At 59.3% G+C, this 18,777-nt stretch overlaps 1 long non-coding RNA gene across 1 annotated transcript; it reads left to right on the forward strand.

The window, feature by feature from the left end:
• The first annotated feature begins 14,763 nt into the window (after positions 1 to 14,763).
• LOC144378300 (uncharacterized) lies at positions 14,764 to 18,771 on the forward strand. The gene is made up of 3 exons (XR_013439999.1): positions 14,764 to 14,831; positions 15,564 to 15,613; positions 15,773 to 18,771. It is a non-coding gene; the product is annotated as an uncharacterized LOC144378300 (long non-coding RNA).
• The last annotated feature ends 6 nt before the right edge of the window (positions 18,772 to 18,777 follow it).

Genomic DNA, 18,777 nt, shown 5'->3' on the forward strand with positions numbered 1-18,777 from the left:
TGGCCATGTCCTGAGCCGCTCCTCAGCAGCTCCAGCCTCCTCCCCTCCCCATGGCTGCCAGCTGTCCTGGGCCACCTCGGGACAGGCCCTCAGAGCAGAGAGGCTGACTCAGGAGGAGGCGAGGAGCAGGCGAAGATGAGTCTTAGGGGGTGAGAACAGGCAGGGACAGGGGCCGGGACAGTGGCACGGACACACACTCACACACACACACTCGCATACACAGTCACAGGCATACACACGTTCACACTCACATACACACATTCATACTCGTGCTCACATGCACTCACACACATACACACATGCTCACACACATACACACACATGCACATGCTGACATACACTCACCTGCATATACATCTCTCACACACACTTACATGCACACTCATGCTCACACACATACACACATGCATACTCATGCTCATGGGCACTCACATGCATACACACATGTACACACACGCTCACACATGTATACACATATACTCACATGCAACTCATGCTCACACACACACACTCACATGTACACTCACACACTTACATGCACACTCATGCTCACACTCACACTCTCACACACTCATGCTCATACACATTCACATGCACACTCATGCTCACATACATGCACACTCATGCTCAAACACACATGCACACTCGTGCTCACACACTCACAACTCACACTCACATGCACACTCATACACAAACTTACATGCACTCATGCTCATACTCACACTCTCACACACTCATGCTCACATACATGCACACTCATGCTCAAACACACTCACATGCACACTCGTGCTCACACACTCACACTCACACGCACACTCACACACACATGCACACTCGTGCTCACATACATTCACATGCCTTCGCATGCTCATGCACACATGTCCACGTGTGCACCACCTGTTGAGTACGTGTGCTTGCTCTCTGGTTACACTCAGTTGGTCCCTCTGGGCACATACACGTGCACTGGCAGTCTCTGGTGGGGATGGCGCTGCCCCTTGGCACACCCTGGGATGTGCTGGTGTGAAGCTCCATCCTAGGATGTGTCCCCAGGTGTTCTGCCCTGCTGCCCTGAGGGTCATTGTCCCTGACCAGCAGCCAGAAGCTGTTCCTGGAGGGCCAGAGGGGGTGCCGGGGGGGGGGGCATTGGGCCGGGCCAGGTCTCTGACACCAGCAGGTGTGGGAGGGTCCTGTGGTGGGGAGCTGATGACCGATGACTGTCCCCTCTGTGCTCAGAGCGTGTGGAGCCTCAAGGAGTGGTCGGTGCTGGCCTTTGTAACACAGGAGTCCACGCGTCCCCCCAGCTCTGTGGCGCAGGCAGGAAGAGGGGATGAGCTTACAGGAAGGAGGATCAGGATTTGAGTAGGACTGATTGCAGGGAGGCCGTGCACCCTTCAGGGAAGGCCCGGGAGTGGCCTGCCCTCTTCCTCTGACCTGTGTGCTGGGGTGAGGTGGTGCCACCCTGGTGGCTCCCTGCACCCTTCCCAGTCCAGCTCCCCCCAGTGACCCCGCCCCCTCCTCTGGAAATCCCTGCTGGAGCCCAGGACAGGAGGAGCGGGCAGCCGAGGACTCGTCTGCTAGGCAGAGTCCGGCCCTCGAGCTCCCCGCGCACGCACACGTCCCAGTTTTGCTGATTCAGGGCAGAGAGCCCAAACAGAAAGGCGCCTCCAGCTGTTCTTCAGAGACCCCCGCCTGAGCAGGGGCCCCAGCACCCTGGATCGTGGAGGTCACGGTGCCGGGGTCACGCTGGCGGGCCTTACTCATTTTGTGATCGCTGGGCGCGTGGTGTGACTCCCGACTGCACACACAACCTCTGAGCCGCTCTCGTGTGTTCCCTGAGGCCCAAGGTGAGGGCGTGGCACTACCTGAGCCTGGACACCACGTGGCCTGGACTGCGGCCTGGGCAGACGCCTCACGCGGTGAGGACACGCCCTTCTCAGGGTGACCGTCCCGGGTTCTCCCCCTGATGGAATCGCAGAGTCCCCGTGGTTCCCGTCCTTGCAGATATTTCACACTGAAGCTTGCACTTTTAGTGCCCCTGTTGATAGACAGGTGTGTTGACCAAGCGGTCAGATGTCGTGAGGAAGGCAGCTGTGGACACCTGGGGGCGACTCTTTCTGTGCACGTGGATCTGCGTGGGCTCTTGGATGGGCACCTGCCGACCTGCGGGTCCAGAGGCACGGCCACACGAGAAGCCTCGAGCCTCTGCCCAGGGGTCGGGCACGGTGCTGTGCTTGCCCTCTGTGACAAGTTCTAGCTGGCCAAGGCTGTGTCACCTTGTGCTGGTGCTGCCCAATGACCACTCTGGTTTTAATCTGCATCACTCTGGTGGCTTATGATTCCGAGCGCGTGTGTTGGCCATCCACGTGAAGGGTCTGTGGAGCGAGACCTGTCCACTTCCCCTGGTCATCTGCCTCTCCATCAGGAGATGTCCGAATCCTTCACCCTGATGCCTCCTTTGGCCCCTTTGCTGGAGGGGCCTGTTCTGTGGACAGTCTCCTGTGCTCTGCCTGTTTTGATGGCCACGTCCTTCCCTGAGCTGAAGTCTCCATTTCGATGACTCCAGTCTGTGGGTCTCCTCCTGTTGCTCCTGCCGTCTGCTCCTGGGTGACCCGTCCTCACTGCTCCGATCACGATGACCTTCACCGTGCCTGCTTTACTGCTTTGGCGCTGGGTTTCCATCTGTCTGTCCCACACCTCACACTGCCCCTGGGGGGGAGGGGGAGGCTGGCTGCCAGCCTCCCCGCAGAGCGGGCCTCTTCCTGTCCTGCAGCCCGCCCTGTGCTTGGCCTCCCCTGGCCGTGAGCGGTGTCAGCGGGTGTCTTCTCATAAAGCGAGTTTCTTGTAGGCCACGTAGTCGCCTGTTCTCCCTCTTCTCTGTTGGTCCATCCTGACGGTCTCCGCCCTTTAGGTGGGGTGCGAGGCCCCTTGTTGCTTAAAGTGATCCTGAACAGTGGGACCGATGTCCATCTGCTACCGCCTCCTGCCCTGTCCACCTTCTGTCTCGCTCCCTCTCCTCAGTGGCCTCCTCTGGTTTTAATTGAGCATTTTAACTGCTTCTCTTTTCTCTTCTCTCTCAGCGGATCACTTTTCCACTAAGAATTATTTCAGAGTTTTCAATATTCATTTAAAAACGCTCCGAGTCCAAACTCACTGCGGCACAGAGGGTGCAAGGGCCCGTGACCGCACTCAGACCCTCCCGCCCTGCACAACCGTCTCGCCCCCCAAACACACACCCACGGATTTCACTGCGGCCCTCGTTTTGAACAAACTGTGATCTGCTACCTCGGTGGTAGAGGGAGTGTGGCTGACCTCATGGGCTCTCCTAAGGCTGTCCACGCAGAGCTGAGCCTCTGACCCTCCGCTCTCCTCCCTCTCCTCCTAGCATTTCTTCAAGGCAGGTCCACTGGGACGAGCACCCCTGACCTTGATCTTTATTTTTTATCTATTTACTTCTCTTCACTTTTCAGGATGATTTTTCCTGGATGCCCAACTCTGGGTGGTGGGTTCTGTCCCCAGCATGGGAAGCGTGTCCCTCTGTCCTTGCTTGCACGGGACCTGAAGAGGACTCTGATGTCATCGTGTCCTTGCCCCGTGGGGTCACGGGCTTCCCCACTTCCTTCCTGGTGTCCTGCCTCTGGCTGCAGCAGCCTCACTGCGATGTGCCTGGTGAGCAGGGCCTGGCCCTGGTGGTGTTCTCCTGGCCCTGGGCTCTGCTCTCCTCGCTGGTTTATAAACTTCTCTGTCCTGTGACTTCCCCCCTCTCCTTTCCGCAGCATCCCTTCCCATGGATGTCGCCCCTCGGGATCGTCGCACTGCCCCTGTCCTCTGTCCCTCTGTGGACTCCCTGGCCTCATTGCTCTCTCAGTTGGAGGAGATTCCACTCACACACCTCCAAGCCCACTGACTCTTTTCTTGGCGGTGTCCAGTCTACTCCTGGACCCTGAAGAGCATTCTTCATTCCTCTTGCCAGGCCCTTGGTTGTGCATTGTCTTTTGATTCTGGTTTAGACTCTGTCCTTGCCTTCATCACCATCTGTTCTTACAGGCGTCCACTTGTTAATCGGTGCCCTTGCCTATGAACCACAGTAACTTTAAATCCTGGTGTCACCATCTCAGCATCTCTGGTACAGGTGCTCGCTTCACCTTTTCAAGCTGTGCCTTTGCCTTTTAGTTTGCCTGGTAGCTTTCTGTTGAAAGCCGAGCACGAGGTACCAGGTGAAAAGAACGGTGGTGACAGGTGTCCCTGCGAGCTTGTGCTTTTCAGTCTAGGATTTGGATCGTCTTTACAGTTTGCTGTAGCTGTTGGTGTCAGAGACTAAGATTTCTTCTCGTGCCTGTGTCATCCTTCTTGCCATTGGGTGTCCCTAGAGATGCCTCCTTACATAGGGTCTGAGGTATCTGGCTCTTTTAGTGATAATCCCCGTTACTGATGTGAGGGTAAGGGGTGGGGGAAAGGAGAATTCTGGTCTTTTTGTGAGCCTGGGTTTGTATCTCCTCCCCAGGTCAGAGCCTAGAGCAGTTGCGGTTGGGTGTACTCCCTTTCCCGTGGTCAGGTTTCCCCGTGGGGTGGCTCTGGTGATCTAGCTCCTTCCTCGGCCTTGTTGCAAGCACAGATCTCAGTGTGTTCAGGACGGCTCCTTCCCCACGGCCTGAGGAAGAAGCAGTGGTTCTCTCATGGTCCTGCGAGAACCTACTGGGCCCCTGGAGGTAAAATCCATGAATGTGTGGACACTGCTGCGGTAAGTGTGGGCCTCCCCGGAGTCCGTGGCACTCAGACTGGTCCATGCTGCGTCTCTGACAAGTTCCCAATGACCATTTAGGCTCTGCCCCAGCACGGCTCCCCGGGTGCTTCTTCTGGGGGCCTTCTGCTCTGGGAGCTGATTCTGACTCGGTGTGGGGCAGCGAGTGCCCTGTGACCTCTGAACTCGGGATGTTGTAAGAAGAGCTGCCGGTTTCCACTGTGCCTGGTGCCTTTTCCCGTGGAAACGAGAGTCGTGACTTCTGAGCTGGCTGGGAGCTTTTAGGTTTCCATGTGACCGTCCAGCAGCCCGCGACGGGACATTCTCTTCTCCCTCTGAGTGGCTTTGATGTCCTTGCCAAGAAATCAATTGACCCTATAGTTGTTTATCTATTTCTAGACGCTGTTTTGTTCTATTGATCTATTTGTCCTTCGTTGTCCTCTGTCTTTTTACTTTAGCTTAATTTGTAAAGCCTCGGTCAAGCCCATGTCAGGGCCAGAAGCTCTTTTACACAATTTGCTTGATGGCTGTGGATCTTCTCTATTTCATACAAGCTTTAGAGGCTGGTGCGATTTTTATTTTTAAAATGCTGCTGAGCCTCTATTTGCTATTACATTTATCTGTGGAGTCAATTTAGGGAAAACTGACATCTTTAAAGTATTTGGCCATTCAGTCAAAAAACACGGTGTGTGCTCATTCAGGTCTTCTTTAGCTTCTCTCACCGACTTCCGTGGTTTTCAGGTGGTTTTCCACCTCATCTCTGCGAGGGTTAAAAACCTCAGCTGTATTTTTGCTTTAAGCTGTCAATGTTTTTCAAATAGGTGAAGGGAAATATAATAAAAATTAAATATATATATATATATATATATATATATATATATATATATATATGCCCCCTTCAGATCATTGGGGACTGTGGGACCCCAGTCTCCTCCTCTCCCTCTCTGTTTCCCAGCCACAGTGACATGAAAATCGCTCCACTATGTGCTCCCGCCAGTTTGCACAGCCACAAGCCCAAAGCAACGGCCCCTGACCACGGGCTAGAATCTCCCAAACTGAAGGAACCCAGCTGGCTGCGGTAGGCCTGTGAGTCAGGCACCTTGTCGCAGCGAGGAAGGCTGACCATTCGCGGATAGATGCCCGCGTGGCCTGGTGCATCACCCACATCACTACCTTGTTTTGAAATTATCTTTAGTAGAGGTCTGGATTTTTCATCAACACCACTTTTCTCAGATTGGGGGCTTTCTAATGCGTTTCTCTCTCTCTGTCTCTGTCCTCTCTCTCTCTCTCTCTCTCTCTCTCTCTCTCTCTCTCTCTCTCTCTCTCTCTCTCTCTCTCTCTCTCTCTTCCTTGGTACTGTGGATTGAACCTGGGGGTGCTTAGCAATTAAGCCACAGCCCCAGCCCCTTTTAATTCTGAGACAGAGTCTTGCTTAGTTGTTTGGGCTTCTCTAAGCTGCTGAGGCTGGCTTTGAACTTGCGATTCTCCTGCCTCCGTCTCCTGAGTCACTGGAATCACGGGCATGTGCCACCGCGCCCGGCTCTTATGCCTATCTTAAAGGGAACATCTGCTTGCAATTACATTTCTCAGTTATGATCCTGACAAAAATATTTGTCTCACCCTAAATTTTGAAGTTTATTTTCTGTATGAACAGGTTCACGGGGTGACATTTCCTCTCCTACGCTGTCTCTCCGTTGCCTCCTGGTCCCTGAGAAGCCCACTGTCACCCCCCGCCACTCTGCACGCTCCACTGTCCCTCTGAGCCTCACCTCCAGCTCCTCTCTCTGCCCTGGGGCTCCCGTCCGTCCTCTGACTTGGGGTCTCACTTCTGCATTTCCCCTGCCGCTGCCTCTCGGAACTTCCTGAACAAGGATCCACCAAATGTGCAGATGTTGGGGGCCAGCTTTGCCAATCTGCTTGGTGTCTTGGAGGGACGGACGGTCTCCTCTTGTGGGGTGCAGCTGGCCACCCTGTTCTGACCTTGTTTTCCCTGGTGGAGTCAGGAGTGTGAGTGGTGCTGGCTCCATCCAGGGTGACTGCTGCCACATGAGCTTGCTGGCGCCTCTCGCACTGAGTGCCACGGGACGGCCTCCTTTTTTCTTGCGATACTTTTGACTTGAAGAGTGTTCGTGTTGATATTATTGTAATGAGAGTCACTGCACGCTTTCTCCTGCGGGGTGTGTGTGTGTGTGTGTGTGTGTGTGTGTGTGTGTGTGTGTGTGTGTGTGTTTCTTACCGCTCTTGCTGCTGGTGCACAGTTGGGTTTTATTAAACCCAGTGTGACTGCGGCCTTTCGAGTGGATCTTCACCCTACCCACGTTTGCCTGAATTGAGGGCACATCTGGAGTTTTAATTGGTCTCCTGTGCTGTGTTTCTTCCCTAATCTTTCTTTATTTTTCTCTCCTCATTAGTGCTGTATTCTGCACTGACTTTTTTTTTTTTCCTCTTTCATATTGTGCCCTGTGTTTCCGGGTTTAGTGGTTAATCGGCAAACTTCATCCCTCTCACAGGGAGTCAAGCTGTTCAAGGACCCAAACTCCTACCTGCCCGGACCTTCTGCTCACCGCCTGTGACTTCTGTGCTGCAAACCCAGAGTCCTTGGTTGAGCTGCATCGTCCTCCAGGGCCGATTTCCCTGGCTTCCTGGCCTTCCCAGGTCACATCTCCCTGGCGGCACCGTCCTGGGTGAGGCAGGGATTCGCCGTGGCGGGGTCTGGAGCCCTGCGCTGTGGCCCCGTGGTTCTCTTTTCCTTGAAGGATGCTATGCTCCCTCACTGACTCTTGTGACGGCCACTGCGTCTGCCCACAGGCCCTCCATCCTGCCCCTCTACCCTCTCCCTGTGCAGGCGGTGGCCCAGTGGGCGCTGGGGCTGGCTGTCGCTGGCTAAGGTGACCTCTCTTCCCACGGTGGTTGGCACCTTCTGTTTTCCAGGTCCTGTGATTTCTGTTTTGTCTCTGTGCATAACTCTGGGTAGGTTTACTCTCCTTGGAAGCAGCTGGCCCCCTTCAATCAGGGGTACTTTAATCGCCTTTTACTGGGGGTGGTCATTAGGGATCATCTTTTAAACCTTCAGCTGGGCAGCTGCCTGCCTCACTTCTCTTTCCGAATCCCCCAAAACACCTGTGAAGCCTTCCTGCCCTCTGCCTCCCGACTCTTAGCACCTTCCTCTTTGTTTTCCTCGCTGTATTTCTGTGTCATTTTTTCTGATGGGATGTCAACCTCCTCTTCTCCTTTCTTCATTCCCCCTCTTCGTCTTTGTCGGATTAGGTCTGTCCACCCAGCGCCCGGCCATTTTTGGTGACCACGCTTTTTGCTCCTAGCAGTGACTCGCGCTCCTCTGCTCCTTTCTGTCCCTCTCACCAACCTCTTCATTCCTGAGATGCTGCTGGCTGGTCTTCTGTCCACTTGTCCTTCTGCCCACCTTTTTCCTGCTCGCGGTCCCTCTCTTGGTCTGCTACTCCTCCCCCCCCCGCCCCTGTGGCGCCTGTTCTGGAAGCTCCCTGGGACAGTCTCCCCTGGGACCCGACAGAGGCCGACCAGGACCCGGGGCGGAAGCCTGGCTGGCGCGGATGGGGCAGGAGTGCAGGGGTCAGGCTGCCAACCCAGGCCAGCGGCTCCCGCTGAGAAGCCTGAGGCCAGGTCCCCTGCTCACACGGCTTGGGCGGCCCTTCCCGGGGCTGTCCTGCCCCTTCTCCTGAGTGGGTCCTCTGCTGGAGGAGGCCTTGAGAGACGGTCCTTCAGTGGAGACTCGCGCTGCCTCCCACCCAGAGGCCCTGGTGCTGAGTGGGAGTCCCTGCACTGAGCTCCAGGTCCGGCCTGGCTCCCTCTGCCCCCTGGTTTCTCCTGTTGGGCGCAGATTCCTCGCTTTCCTGGACAGATCATGGACGTCCTGAACGCATTTAGAAATATGTCACCTGCTTTTTATTTATCCCTCTTTAGGAGATGACTTAGGTACTCACCCTGCTGGTCAGAGTCCAGAGCAGGGAGCTCCTGACACTGTGTGGGGGTATCCACACGCCTGGTGAGAGTCCAGAGCAGGGACCCCCAACACTGGGGGTGTCCACACTGCCTGGTGAGAGTCCAGAGCAGGGACCCCCCAACACTGGGGGAGGGTGTCCACACTGCCTGGTGAGAGTCCAGAGCAGGGACCCCCAACACTGGGGGAGGGTGTCCACACTGCCTGGTGAGAGTCCAGAGCAGGGACCCCCAACACTGGGGGAGGGTGTCCACACTGCTGGTGAGAGTCCAGAGCAGGGAGCTCCTGACACTGTGTGGGGGTGTCCACACTGCTGATGAGGTTCCAGAGCAGGGACCCCCAACACTGGGGGTGTCCACACTGCCTGGTGAGGTTGCAGAACAGGGACCCCCAACACTGGGGGTGTCCACACTGCCTGGTGAGAGTCCAGAGCAGGGACCCCCAACACTGGGGGTGTCCACACTGCCTGGTGAGAGTCCAGAGCAGGGACCCCAACACTGGGGGTGTCCACACTGCCTGGTGAGAGTCTGGAGCAGGGACCCCAACACTGAGGGTGTCCACACTGCCTGGTGAGAGTCCAGAGCAGGGACCCCCAACACTAGGGGTGTCCACACTGCCTGGTGAGAGTCCAGAGCAGGGACCCCCAACACTGGGGGTGTTCACACTGCCTGGTGAGAGTCCAGAGCAGGGACCCCAACACTGGGGGTGTCCACACTGCCTGGTGAGAGTCCAGAGCAGGGACCCCCAACACTAGGGGTGTCCACACTGCCTGGTGAGAGTCCAGAGCAGGGACCCCAACACTGAGGGTGTCCACACTGCCTGGTGAGGTTGCAGAACAGGGACCCCCAACACTGGGGGTGTCCACACTGCCTGGTGAGAGTCCAGAGCAGGGACCCCCAACACTGGGGGTGTTCACACTGCCTGGTGAGAGTCCAGAGCAGGGACCCCAACACTGGGGGTGTCCACACTGCCTGGTGAGAGTCCAGAGCAGGGACCCCCAACACTGGGGGTGTCCACACTGCCTGGTGAGAGTCCAGAGCAGGGACCCCCCAACACTGGGGGAGGGTGTCCACACTGCCTGGTGAGAGTCCAGAGCAGGGACCCCAACACTGGGGGTGTCCACACTGCCTGGTGAGGTTGCAGAGCAGGGACCCCCAACACTGGGGGTGTCCACACTGCCTGGTGAGGTTGCAGAGCAGGGACCCCCAACACTGGGGGTGTCCACACTGCCTGGTGAGGTTGCAGAGCAGGGACCCCCAACACTGGGGGTGTCTACACTGCCTGGTGAGAGTCCAGAGCAGGGACCCCAACACTGGGGGTGTCCACACTGCCTGGTGAGAGTCCAGAGCAGGGACCCCAACACTGGGGGTGTCCACACTGCCCGGTGAGAGTCCAGAGCAGGGACCCCAACACTGGGGGTGTCCACACTGCCTGGTGAGGTTGCAGAGCAGGGACCCCCAACACTGGGGGTGTCCACACTGCCTGGTGAGGTTGCAGAGCAGGGACCTCCTCACACTGGAATGTCCCCAGTGCCTGGTGAGGTTTTGGAGCAGGGAGCCCGACACTGGTGGTCCACATGGGTTCACAGTTGTGGCTGCTGGCAAGGTCTGGAGTGGACATAAGTGCAGGGACTTCCCTCCACCTGGGATTTGTGCACAGGGGAACCTGGGGCCATGTAAATGTGTCTCGTGCTCCTAAAGCCTGGTGCTGGCTTTCAGGAGCAGTGTGCCTGGCTCCGGTGTCTGTCACCTCCAGGGTCCTGGCTCTGCAGGCTGGAGTCAGGGGAGGGCCGAGGGGCGTGTGTACAGCCTGCTCTGCTGCCGTGGCTGCTCTGGGGACATGGAGGAGTCATCTGGACCTGGTCAAGAGTCAAGCGCTGCCCCCAGAGGCCTCCTGGACTTGGTTCTGTTACCAAAGGCTTAGTTCTCCCTTATACCAATCTGATTTCGAGGACACGGTTTTGAGAAAAAGGAAAAGAAGGCTCATTGTTTTGCAGCAAAGGGGAAACCCAGGGGACCCTGTCCCACCAGCAGGAGCAGGGCCTTCAGAGGGACTCCAAGGCACACTTCACCTGTCCCTGTGGGAGCTGAGATTCACTTGTTGACGTGGGAGACGGTCATTTCTGAGACCTTCTGGGCCATCCCCAGAGTCTGGAGGACTTCCTGCCTATGGAGGGGGTGTGCCCAGGGACAGAGGAGTCTGCCAGGTGGGAAGAAAGGTACCTGTTTCCTGAGGTCAGGGAGGGGGAGCTCAGGGGGGAGCAGGGGGGGAGAGCTCAGGGGGGAGCAGGGAGAGGCGAGGAGAGAGAAACGGGTCCCTTTTGGAAGTCATTGGCAGACCATCCAGGGTGGTGTCCACAGCATAAAGTGGACCCTGGTTACGGCTCCCCAGGACCTCCCTGCAGCTCAGACCAGTGGGCTCTCGAGTGAGTCTAGGAAGTATGGGGCCATCTGTCCAGTCATAATGAGTATGCTGGGGACAGGCTCTGTCCAACACCATGTACATGGGCATTCAGAAGTGTCCTCCTGCCTGCTGACGGGACAGTGCCATTTGTCTTCATGTGTTTTCTCTGTGCCGAGGCCTTTTCTCTCTATAGACGCGCAAACCAAATTTCCAGACCCCAGCCAGAGAAGGCAAATAAAAATGCCAGTAAATTTGGAATACACCTTCAGAGTAGAAGACCACATGCAAATGGCCCTGTAATTCCATTATTAAATGTCACTCTGAAACACTGGAGGAGGCAGAGCTGTTTAAGCTGTGGGTCTGGGTGATTGCTGTTGTGTTGTCTGCAATCCTCTGCCGGGAAGGGGCTCCCTCCTTTGTTTTCCAGTGTAAACTGCTTGCTTTACTATTTACAAATCAATGCAAACTTCTTTTTGCTAAATCATGCAAATGAAATAGCAGGTCCGTCCAGCCCAGGAATGGTGCGTCGGGGGATCACTTAGCAAGCCATTTCTTTTTATTTATCCCAGGTCCCAGAACATTTGGGCTGGCCTGCGGAATGCAATTACTCCGGATCTCTGGCTCCCAAGACCTGGTGTTTATTGTGCCCATTTGGTCTGGGTTTAGAGATTAGAAGGCAGGCCGTGTCCTCAGTCCCTGCACTGAGCGAAGGATGGGCTGGACGTGAAGCCCGCAGGGACTCTAAAGTGGCCTGGCTCTGGGAAAAAAAAAAGAAAGAACGAAGGAAAGAGAACTGCAGTCTGGATGCTCCACTCTTCACGGTGGTCGGTCGGTCGGGAGCCACAGTTGGCTTCAGGGCAGTGTATGCCATGACCGCAGCACGGGCCCCGCCCGCCTGGTCCCTTTGGGCCTCTGTTGCAGGCCCCCGTGCAGAGGAGCTGGTAAGAAGCCAAGGCTTCCCAGGGCTCCGGAGGTGGGGGCCAGGCCAGGTTCAGCCAGAGCCGGGCTGGGCCACTGGGAGGAAAGGCACCTGCACTGGTCACAGGGGACGTCCCACCCTCCTCCCAAAGTTGTCCCCAGTGGTTTCAACATGTGATTTGGGGACTGCAGATGTTCCGGCGGCAGCAGGTACCCACACTCAGGGAGGAGCAGAGAGGCTCACGCGCCCTGCGCCACAGGCAGCGCAGGGCCAGGTAGTCACCTCTTGCCCCTGGATGGAGACGTCCCTCGGCCACATGGGTCCTAATCCAGCCCTTGCCTAAATGGTTCTGAGAAAAAATTGTAAGTAATTGTGAAGCCAAGCGGCCTGTGAAATGTCAGAGGGGCCACGTAATAACAGAATGCCTGCAATGACACCCTCCACGCCTCCGCCCTGCCGGCCACGTCTGCAGGACGGCTTTGCTCCCGAGTCTTCCGATCCGTCTTGTGTCGGGAGCATTTCATCTGTGAAGGTCCCCAGAGAAGTGCCACACTCCTTGAGAGCAGAGTTGAATGCTTCTGTCTTGTTCCTGTGAAGAATCTCTCCACAGCGTGAGGCCGAGACAGGGAGGACCGGAGAGCTGCCCGTGCCGCGCCCCGCAGGCGCCCAGGCACCTGCTCACAGACATGGAGGACGCTGCCCCTCCCATGGACAGGCCTTGGGAAATGCAGGTGGTTTTTGGTTTTCATCTGTTTTTTAAACCAAGGAAAGCAGGAGCAGAGCAGGTCTGGGGAGGCCCTACCTGGTGCAGGAAGAGCTCACCTGCTCCCCCACCAGGCGAGGACCCCGACACAGGGCCCGAGGCAATGCCTGTCCACCCCAATCTCACCAGGACAGCCTGGGGCTGCTGAGGGCGCAGGGGTGCAGGTGAGCCTCGCCAGCCTTGATCTGGTGGCAGGAAAGACTTTCACTGACTTGGGATGAACCTCAGGAACAGGGGGTCCAAACAGCAAGGCCTCAGGCAATGACACCCACAGGGTGTGTAACCGGGTCCACTCTGTCCTGTGGACACTGCCCTGGCTGCTCTGCCACTGACTTCCAAAAGGGACCTGTTTCTCTCTCCTCCCCCCTCCCTGCTCCCCCCAGAGCTCCCCCTCCCTGCTCCCCCCTGAGCTCCCCCTCCCTGCTCCCCCCTGAGCTCCCCCTCCCTGCTCCCCCCAGAGCTCTCCCCCACTGCTCCCCCCTGAGCTCTCCCCCCCTGCTCCCCCCTGAGCTCTCCCTCCCTGCTCCCCCCTGAGCTCCCCCCCCTGCTCCCCCCTGAGCTCCCCCTCCCTGCTCCCCCCTGAGCTCCCCCTCCCTGCTCCCCCCTGAGCTCCCCCTCCCTGCTCCCCCCTGAGCTCCCCCTCCCTGCTCCCCCCTGAGCTCCCCCTCCCTGCTCCCCCCTGAGCTCCCCCTCCCTGCTCCCCCCTGAGCTCCCCCCCCTGCTCCCCCCTGAGCTCCCCCTCCCTGCTCCCCCCTGAGCTCCCCCTCCCTGCTCCCCCCTGAGCTCCCCCCCCTGCTCCCCCCTGAGCTCCCCCCCTGCTCCCCCCTGAGCTCCCCCTCCCTGCTCCCCCCTGAGCTCTCCCCCCCTGCTCCCCCCTGAGCTCCCCCCCCTGCTCCCCCCTGAGCTCCCCCCCCTGCTCCCCCCCCAGCTCCCCCTCCCTGCTCCCCCCTGAGCTCTCCCCCCCTGCTCCCCCCTGAGCTCCCCCTCCCTGCCCCCCCTGAGCTCCCCCTCCCTGCTCCCCCCTGAGCTCCCCCTCCCCTGCTGCCCCCTGAGCTCCCCCCCCTGCTCCCCCCTGAGCTCCCCCTCCCTGCTCCCCCCTGAGCTCCCCCCCTGCTCCCCCCCTGAGCTCCCCCTCCCTGCTGCCCCCTGAGCTCCCCCCCCTGCTCCCCCCTGAGCTCCCCCCCTGCTCCCCCCTGAGCTCCCCCTCCCTGCTCCCCCCTGAGCTCCCCCCCCCTGCTCCCCCCTGAGCTCCCCCTCCCTGCTCCCCCCTGAGCTCCCCCTCCCTGCTCCCCCCTGAGCTCCCCTCCCTGCTCCCCCCTGAGCTCCCCCTCCCTGCTCCCCCCTGAGCTCCCCCCCCTGCTCCCCCCTGAGCTCCCCCTCCCTGCTCCCCCCTGAGCTCCCCCTCCCTGCTCCCCCCTGAGCTCCCCTCCCTGCTCCCCCCTGAGCTCCCCCTCCCTGCTCCCCCCTGAGCTCCCCTCCCTGCTCCCCCCTGAGCTCCCCCTCCCTGCTCCCCCTGAGCTCCCCCCTCCCTGCTCCCCCCTGAGCTCCCCCTCCCTGCTCCCCCATGAGCTCCCCCTCCCTGCTCCCCCCTGAGCTCCCCCTCCCTGACCTCAGGAAACAGGTACCTTTCTTCCCACCTGGCAGACTCCTCTGTCCCTGAGCACACCCCCTCCATAGGCAGGAAGTCCTCCAGACTCTGGGGATGGCCCAGAAGGTCTCAGAAATGACCGTCTCCCACGTCAACAGTGAATCTCAGCTCCCACAGGGACAGGTGACGTGTGCCTTGGAGTCCCTCTGAAGGCCCTGCTCCTGCTGGTGGGACAGGGTCCCCTGGGTTTCCCCTTTGCTGCAAAACAATGAGCCTTCGTCTCCTTTCCCCAAACCCTGTCCTCCTGATTGGATTGGCATCGGGGACAAGGACTGAGCTCCTGGAAACAGAACGTCCTGGTTCTCAAATTGAGAAACTTCAACTACTTACTGCCTGGACAAGGTTGTCCAGTGCCCATCTGCACTGGGGTCACTGTGTGAGGGGGTGAGTGTGTGAGGGGGTGAGTGTGTGAGGGGGTCAGTGTGTGAGGGGGTCACTGTGTGAGGGGGTGAGTGTGTGAGGGGGTGAGTGTGTGAGGGGGTCAGTGTGTGAGGGGGTCAGTGTGTGAGGGGTCAGTGTGTGAGGGGGTCAGTGTGTGAGGGGGTCAGTGTGTGAGGGGGTCAGTGTGTGAGGGGGGTCAGTGTGTGAGGGGGGTCAGTGTGTGAGGGGTCAGTGTGTGAGGGGGTCACTGTGTGAGGGGTGAGTGTGTGAGGGGTGAGTGTGTGAGGGGGTCAGTGTGTGAGGGGGTGAGTGTGTGAGGGGGCCAGTGTGTGAGGGGGTCACTGTGTGAGGGGGTGAGTGTGTGAGGGGGTGAGTGTGTGAGGGGGTCAGTGTGTGAGGGGGTGAGTGTGTGAGGGGGTGAGTGTGTGAGGGGTCAGTGTGTGAGGGGGTCACTGTGTGAGGGGGTGAGTGTGTGAGGGGGTGAGTGTGTGAGGGGGTCAGTGTGTGAGGGGGTGAGTGTGTGAGGGGGTGAGTGTGTGAGGGGGTCACTGTGTGAGGGGGTGAGTGTGTGAGGGGGTGAGTGTGTGAGGGGGTCAGTGTGTGAGGGGGTCAGTGTGTGAGGGGTCAGTGTGTGAGGGGGTCAGTGTGTGAGGGGGTCAGTGTGTGAGGGGTCACTGTGTGAGGGGGTCAGTGTGTGAGGGGGTCACTGTGTCAGTGAGGGTCTGTCCACTGCAGTGTCACTTGACCCTGGATCGAGTTCCTCACTGGGACCCTAGGGCCACCGGGTAAGTGAGCCGGGGACTCTGCAGCCCCTAAGGGGCCCCCGTGGCCTGTGCAGCCCTTGGTGACTAAGTGTCTCAGGGACACCTGATGTGTGCACAGAGGAGACAGAAGGGCACTGTGGCCTCTGCCCTGATGTCAGTCCTTGCTCATCCCCTGGACAGCCATCGTAAGCGACAGCTGCCATTTTAAGGTAAGTGTGGCTTCCCACCCAAGGGCGTCTCTGAGGAAGGCTCAGCTGTCCCTCGTGCCAACTCCGCTGACCGCCGCCTGGGGACCTGCCTGCCCCGAGCCTGCCCGGAGGCTGAGTGCTGGAGCCCAGGCCTGCGCTGCCCTCCCTGCTGTGGTCGGCTCCGACAGACAACTCCGTGTCTCCGCCTGCTCTCCATCTCTAGTTCCTCGCTTTCCCTTCATCCACCAGCAGCGCCAGCTTCCTTCCTTCCTGCCGTGTCACCTGCCTGTCACCTGCCTGTCACCTACTGCAGGCCCAGGCCCTGCATCCTGGTGGCTCTGCAGCGCACGGAGATGTCCTGGCTCCTTCCGCAGCAGCCCTTTCAGCCTGGGGCTCTGCACAGCTCCCACTGTTTAAAGGGCGGCTATGACGTCACCGTCCCTGACCTTGCAGGGCCCTGACTGAGCATCCTTCTGCCCGTGGGCTCCTCCTCTTTGGGAGGGTGGGTTTTCGTGGCAAACTCTGAATGGCGGTGGCTGAAGGGACTGGTCACCTGTCCTGTGGAGCTGCGCATGCCTCCTCTGCCCTCGGGGCTGGAGGCAGGCGTGGGACCCTGGGGCTGCTGGGTGGTGAGGCTTGCTCGCTCCCAGGAGGGCACCGCCAGCAGGGCACTGCCAGGAGGGCACCGCCAGGAGGGCCGTGGTGCCGGCTCCGCCTTGGCGAGCAGGAGCGGTGGTGGTAGAGCGCGAATCTGGTGGCCAGTGGAGTTTCTGAGTCTCTCAGCCTCTTCCTGTTTCCTCCACATGGGAACCGGGTTCCTCCGCTGACTCGGGGGCCTGTCTGCGGCCCGTGCTTCCTCCTGGCTGTCGTCTCTTTCCCCGGCTCCTCCCCCATGGCCATACATTCCCTGCGTGATTTGGGGATCTGTCCGGCTTCCCCGAGGCCCACCAGCCTGAGCAGGACCCCTTACGAGTTTCAGAGAACTGAAGGTCAGGTGTGTGCTCCGCTCAACGGGGGAAAGGTCGGCTAAAGCACATTTGGAGCCGCTGAGCTAGAGCCGCTGGCGGTCCTGGGCACCAGCAAGGCCGAGGGAGGGCCGGGACTCCTGGCTGGCAGGAAGCAAGGTGGCAGCGCCCGCCAGGACACAGCCTGGCTTCCTGCCAAAGTTAACGCCCACCTTCCAGCGTCCATCGACCCCAGTTCTGGTTCTCACCCAGTGAAGTGGAGACCGGTCCACAGAAGCATCTGCAGGTGAATGTGCATAGAAGACTCTCAAGATTGCTTGACCCTGGAAAAGCTCACCCCAGAGGCTGACCGGAGGGGACCACCAAACCCCTGTGGACAGGCGCCTTGGGGACACCCGCTGAGTGGAAAGCGACTGCCAAGGAGCAGGAGAGGCTGGCACTGCAGCCCCTCAGCCACTTTCGCAGGGAGAGGAGCAAGGCAGCCCTGGTGCGGGACTCGTGGCTCTGTCTGTGGTGTTCTGTGAACGAGGACCACGCAGTGAGGGCTGGATCCCCGTGGCCGGAGCGCCAAGAGGCAGCATGGGGGTTGAGGTGGTGCCCTTGCCCTGAGTTCTGGCCGCATTCTTCTGAACCTATACATGAGGACAGCCCAAAGCTGCACAGCAGAACAGCCGACTTCCTATGTGACGATTAGGAACTGGCACCAATAAAGATGGCGACCAGGCGAGGCCTGAGCCGAGGCCGGTGCTGTGATCACGGTCTCGGTGACGTCCTGCCATCGGCCGAGGCCTGCGGCTGGTGTCCTGTGTTCCCAGAAGGCTCCTCGAGCTGAGCGTTGTCAGTCTGGGTTTCTGACGTGGGGCGAAGGTGGACGACTGGTCTTGCTGCTGAGTTTTTGCACCTCGAGTGTCTTCAGTTTAACAGAAACAGAAGGAGTGGACATGGAGACCAGCCAGCTCCCGTCTTCCCTCCCTGGGCTGCTCCCTCTCGCTGGCTCTCACACACGCGCACGCACCGCTGGACCCAGGCTTCTGCACGTGCTTGTCCCTCCTGTCCCCGTGCCACGTCCTCTCCGTCTCCCTGCTGGACGTTGCTCTAGAAGTCCGTCTAGAAGTCCGTCTGTCGTTTTCTGTTGCTGTAGCTGAATCCCACAGACTGGGCAAGTGACGAGGGACAGAGGTCTGGACGCTTGGTTCTGGAGGCTGGGCTGTCCAGGGTGTGGCCTGGCCATCTAGCGAGGGCCCCGCGCTGCCTCACAGCGTGGCAGAGGGTGGACGTGGTGAGAGAGCCGAGTGCCAGCTCAGGTGTCCCGGTCCTCGCAAACCCCCTGACGCTACTGGGGCTCCACCCACCCATGCACCACCCGAGCCCCAACACCCACACGCCGACCAGGACTGGGGGTCTCTCCTGCAGCCCGTGGGCTTCCCCTGGTGACCTAGTCGCCTTCCTGCGGCTTCCTTCCTCCTCCCTCTGTCCCTCCCAGATGGAGTCGCCCTTCAGTGCTGAGACCAGGCCCCCACCACACCTCCTTCCTGGGTGGAGCCGGCCAACGCTGTGGGTCCAGCCCTCGGGAGGCAGTGCCCCAGGCCCCTCAGCCCAGGTGTCCCTCTCGCCCCAGATGGCCTTGTCTTTGCTCAGGAGTCTCACAGGGGCTCAAGGCTGATGACTCTGAGCAAGTGGCTGACCTTCACCCTGCAGCTGGCCAAGGCACCCCCCAGGGAGAGCCCTCACAGGGACCTCACAGGCACCCACAGCCCTCCTCGATCTCCCGTCAGGCCTCTCTGCCTGTCCTCCAAAGTGACCCTCTTGACCCTCCATGGACTCTTGTCCTGACGGCTCAGCCCCCACCCTACCCATGGGGACCTCACTGTCTCGCTGTCTCCACGGTGACCGGGGGTGGACATTCTGCTTCCTCTCTGTGCCCAGGCCTCCTCCGCCTCGTTCTGCCTCCCACACCTGAGGGGCTCTGCAGCCCCCTGGGGTCCTGTCCAGCTTCGCACGTCCTCTTCTGCACCCCAGGAAGGGCCTCTCC

This window comes from Ictidomys tridecemlineatus, chromosome 6, assembly GCF_052094955.1.
Source record: "Ictidomys tridecemlineatus isolate mIctTri1 chromosome 6, mIctTri1.hap1, whole genome shotgun sequence".
Taxonomy (NCBI): Eukaryota; Metazoa; Chordata; class Mammalia; order Rodentia; family Sciuridae; genus Ictidomys; species Ictidomys tridecemlineatus.